Source organism: Porites lutea, chromosome 13 (assembly GCF_958299795.1).
Source record: "Porites lutea chromosome 13, jaPorLute2.1, whole genome shotgun sequence".
Taxonomy (NCBI): Eukaryota; Metazoa; Cnidaria; class Anthozoa; order Scleractinia; family Poritidae; genus Porites; species Porites lutea.
The window spans coordinates 1,604,502-1,610,032 of NC_133213.1; positions in this window are offsets into that span (position 1 = coordinate 1,604,502).

Genomic DNA, 5,531 nt, shown 5'->3' on the forward strand with positions numbered 1-5,531 from the left:
TCACATTTTTATCATTAAATCTGGATAAATATTTTGCATTATACAGTGAATGGTACTGTATTGGTGTTTGTGTGTTAGGATTTCCTGTATTCTTTTACTGATTAAGTGGAGTGAAATGGATCCGAATGTGAAGCCACAGACCTTGGTTGAGACTTTTGACCAAACCAACTCCAATTCTATGACAGAGTGTATGTCACAGCTCTCATAACTTTGTCGACTTATCCTGTGTCAACATGTAAAGCTGAGCGTAGCTTCAGCAGTATGAAGAGACTGGAAACTCCTTTACGAAGATGAATAGTAGCCGGGAGAATTGCCCGGTCTTTGGTGACAGTGCATTATTCAGCTAGCTGCTTTTGAGGAAAACAATAGGGTAGGGAAGTCTGTAATAGGAATAAGGTTTCCACAACTCATGCTGCACTCTTGAGGACAGAAGTTCGGTTCTGATATAGGGTAGGGAAAATCACATATTTTGGTCTCAAATTGGATTAAGGTTCCCAGGACACATGCTGCACTCTTTAGGACAGCAACTCAGTTCTGATATAGGGTAGGGAAAATCACAGCTTTTGTTTTTGTTTTGAAGTTAAAAGTGACTACCGATCTCGAACAGCTCTTGACTTGCAGTTACTCTAAATTTCAGCTGCTGAAGAGAATTCAGTGCTGCTGCAAATTGTTGTCCCATTTTAATTTTATCCTCTCTCAAAGCTCCTCATAACCACATCATGTTCAGGAGTCCACTGGAAATAGTTGCCTTTACATGTTACTAGCGGCTAAAAACAACATGGGAAATTAATTTTAGTACAAAGAAATGAACATTTATCCTACAGTACAACCTAAAATACATAAGTAAACATAGAACGTCATGGAAGGAACAGCATCTAATCTAACATGTTCAGAAGATAGCAGAGGAAAGCTTACTTGTCTTTCCGACTGGTTGTTCTGCCATCACTCAGGTTTTCAGACAAACCGAACTTGAAAAAAAAGTTTAGTTAGCAGGCGAAGAAATGAACTAAGTGCATAACATTTGGATTCTGCTAATCCACTGGAAGAATATATTTCTACTTGTACTGAATAAAAAGGGGGGAAAGAGTGATTTACATGCAAAAAGTATAGTGTTATATATAGTTACGTTTTAGCGACAGTGGCAAACCTCCCTGTATTTCGTCATCGACAAAGGCTGGATGAGCTTTTGACAACCTTACGCATGCGCAGAAGGTTCACGCGGGAAAATTTCACTTGCGGTCAGTGTCGTCGACCCATTTCATCATTGATGCTTAAGGTCCCTATTAACTAATAACTGCAGGCAGGCTTTTGTAGTCTTTTTGTCAACATCTTCGATGAATTCTGCTATGAAACCCTGACAAAACCATGAACACTTGAGATATTTCAGGAATGTTTGTTATCTTATGATCAATCACACCAAAAAATATCAAGACATGTTGGTTTGCTAGAAAACCACAAACTTATTTATCATCTTTGCTCGCGGCTTAGTTTTGCTCATGCCTGATTGTCTTTTTTTTTTTAGAACACATGTTCCAGAAATATTTGTGGTGTTTGTTTGGGTTGGTGGTTTGTGAGTAAAAAGATCAAAGCAAGGCTTTATTTATTTAATCTGCTAGGAAACATTAATTTTGCAAAAAAGGGCGTACATATATACATGTAGGTAGGAAACTATTATTCTTTCTTTCTACCTGGCACTTTGAAATTTTTTTGTATAATTTATCTCTTATATTTCTGCCCATTTTACAGAACCCCTTCTATCTTGGAATGTTTTCGAAATTTCCTTGCGTATCACAAGTTGGATATCAAGACATTTCTGCAATTAAAGGGAGGACATCAAAAGTGACAGCTGAGGATGGCAGTGTCCCATTAGTGGTTTCAGGCATTCCAGGTATCAAAAGCTTTTTTCTAACCTTCTAAACCTGTATGAGACACTTTGTTCTGTGACTGGGGTGTCTAGCAGGGGATAAGCCTAGTGCTACTGTCCTAGTCATCTCAGTCATCCCAGTCAACCCAGTTATCCTACTTATCCCAGGTTCATCATAGTCACCCTTTCCATCCTAGTCGCCACAGGTATCCCAGTCATTCCAATCATCCTATGTATCCCAGTCATAGAGTCATTCACCTTATCCCACCCACCCTAGTCATCCTAGTTACTAAAGTTACCATTGCAATGCCTGTGATCCTGGTCATCGCAGCCACCCCAGCCACCCCAGTCATCCTAGTAATCACAGTCACCATTGTCATCCTCATTAATATTAGTCATGAACCCTAGTCATCCTTAGTTGTCCAAATTATCCCAGTCATCCAAGCCATCCAGTCATCCTTCATCCCAGTCATTCCAGTCACCACAGTCACCCTAGTTATCCCAGTCATCCTAGTTATCCCAGTCACCTTGGTCATCCTTCTTAATGGTAACTCTATTTATACACGGTATTTCCTTCAGGTACATTTACATTCAAGTATAGAAAACTAACTACCTAACTAAACTAGAATGTAAGATAAAACTAAAATAATAAAGATGAAAAGAAAACACCTGCTTTTCAAGGAGGCCGTGTGTAAAAATAACATATCGCTAATTAAGTTATTTCGCAATCGAAATTAAGGTCCCTTAATATTCCCTTAAATACATTAGGGGGTGTCAATTGCTGCACCTCCAGAGGCAAGCTGTTCCATAACACGCTTCCACGATAAGAAATACTTCTTAAATTATAAAATTCAGTGATGGGTTGTGGAACAGCAAGCTGGCATGTATTCATTCTCTCTCTAAGGTTATAACTACACTGTAGTTAACTCACACCAACGAACAAAATGCGAAGTCAGATATTCTGGTGCTGTGTTATTTAAAATGCTATCCATCCCCATTATTGCTTTACTAACTACGTGCTGATAGACAAGTTTGATTCTTTGACTTTTTTAACTTGCTGGCTGATTTTGCCAAAAATAAAAACATGGAAAAATTCCAAATTTTTGACTAAACCAATGACTAACTTCTTTGAAAAATCATGATTCTTCGACTTTTTTCACTTTCTGATTTTAGAGTCTAAAAACGCGTTTTTTCTTTCTAGAATATCGTCAAACACATTTTCCTCTCTGATTTTGCCAAAAATAAAAAGATGGAAAAATTTCAAATTTTTGAGCAAAACCATGGACCCACCCCTTTCAAAAAAATCCCAATTTTTGACTTTTTGAACTTTCTGTTTTTTATAGTCTAAAAAAGCTTTTTTCCTTTCTAGAATGTTGTCAAACACATTTTGTTAGCTGATTTTGCCAAAAATAAAAAGATGGAAAAAATTTCAAATTTTTGACCAAAACTAGGACTAACCCCTTTGGAAAAATCCCAATTTTTGACTTTTTTAACTTTCTGTTTTTTATAGTCTAAAAAAGTTTTTTTACCTTTCTAGAATATTGTCAAACACATTTTCCTCTCTGATTTTGCCAAAAAATAAAAAGATCGAAAATTTCAAATTTTTGACCAAAACCATGGACTAACCCCTTTGGAAAAATCTCAATTTTTGACTTTTTTAACCTTTTTTTTTTATACTCTAAAAAAGTTTTTTCCTTTCTAGAATATTGTCAAACACATTTTCCTCTCTGATTTTGCCAAAAATAAAAAGATCGAAAATTTCAAATTTTTGACCAAAACCATGGACCCACCCCTTTGGAAAAATCTCAATTTTTGACTTTTTTAACTTTCTGTTTTTTATAGTCTAAAAAAGCTTTTTTCTTTTCTAGAATATTGTCAAACACATTTTGTTAGCTGATTTTGCCAAAAATAAAAAGATGGAAAAAAATTCAAATTTTTGACCAAAACTAGGACTAACCCCTTTGGAAAAATCCCAGTTTTTGACTTTTTTAACTTTCTGTTTTTTATAGTCTAAAAAAGTTTTTTTACCTTTCTAGAATATTGTCAAACACATTTTCCTCTCTGATTTTGCCAAAAATTAAAAAGTGGAAAATTTTCAAATTTTTGACCAAAACCATGGACCCACCCCTTTGGAAAAATCTCAATTTTTGACTGTTTTAACTTTCTGTTTTTTATAGTCTAAAAAAGCTTTTTTCTTTTCTAGAATATTGTCAAACACATTTTGTTAGCTGATTTTGCCAAAAATAAAAAGATGGAAAAAATTTCAAATTTTTGACCAAAACTAGGACTAACCCCTTTGGAAAAATCTCAATTTTTGACTGTTTTAACTTTCTGTTTTTTATAGTCTAAAAACGCTTTTTACCTTTCTAGAATATTGTCAAACACATTTTCCTCTCTGATTTTGCCAAAAATTAAAAAGTGGAAAATTTCAAATTTTTGACCAAAACCATGGACCCACCCCTTTGGAAAAATCTCAATTTTTGACTGTTTTAACTTTCTGTTTTTTATAGTCTAAAAAAGCTTTTTTCCTTTTTTAGAATATCGTCAAACACATTTTCCTCTCTGATTTTGCCAAAAATAAAAAGATCGAAAATTTCAAATTTTTGACCAAAACCATGGACTAACCCCTTTGGAAAAATCTCAATTTTTGACTTTTTTAATTTTCTGATTTTTATAGTCTAAAAAAGCTTGTTTCCTCTCTAGAATATCGTCAAACACATTTTGTTAGCTGATTTTGCCAAAAATAAAAAGATGGAAAAATTTCAAATTTTTGACCAAAACCATGGACGGAAAAATCCCAATTTTTGACTTTTTTAACTTTCTGTTTTTTATAGTCTAAAAAAGCTTTTTTCTTTTCTAGAATATCGTCAAACACATTTTGCTAGCTGATTTTGGCAAAAATAAAAAGATGAACAATTTTCAAATTTTTGACAAAAACCATGGACCCACCCCTTTGGAAAAATCCCAATTTTGGACTTTTTTAACTTTCTGTTTTTTATAGTCTAAAAAAGCTTTTTTCCTTTCTAGAATATCATCAAACACATTTTCCTCTCTGATTTTGCCAAAAATAAAAAGATGGAAAAATTTCAAATTTGTGACCAAAACCATGGACCCACCCCTTTGGAAAAATCCCAATTTTTGACTTTTTTAACTTTCTGTTTTTTATAGTCTAAAAAAGTTTTTTTACCTTTCTAGAATATCGTCAAACACATTTTGCTAGCTGATTTTGGCAAAAATAAAAAGATGAACAATTTTCAAATTTTTGACAAAAACCATGGACCCACCCCTTTGGAAAAATCCCAATTTTGGACTTTTTTAACTTTCTGTTTTTTATAGTCTAAAAAAGCTTTTTTCCTTTCTAGAATATCATCAAACACATTTTCCTCTCTGATTTTGCCAAAAATAAAAAGATGGAAAAATTTCAAATTTGTGACCAAAACCATGGACCCACCCCTTTGGAAAAATCCCAATTTTTGACTTTTTTAACTTTCTGTTTTTTATAGTCTAAAAAAGCTTTTTTCCTTTCTAGAATATCGTCAAACACATTTTGCTAGCTAATTTTGCCAAAAAAGAAAACATGGAAAAATCTCATATTTTTGCCGAAAACCATAGTCCAACCCCACTAGTCATCCTGGTCACCCAAGTCATCTTAGTTATCTTTTCACCC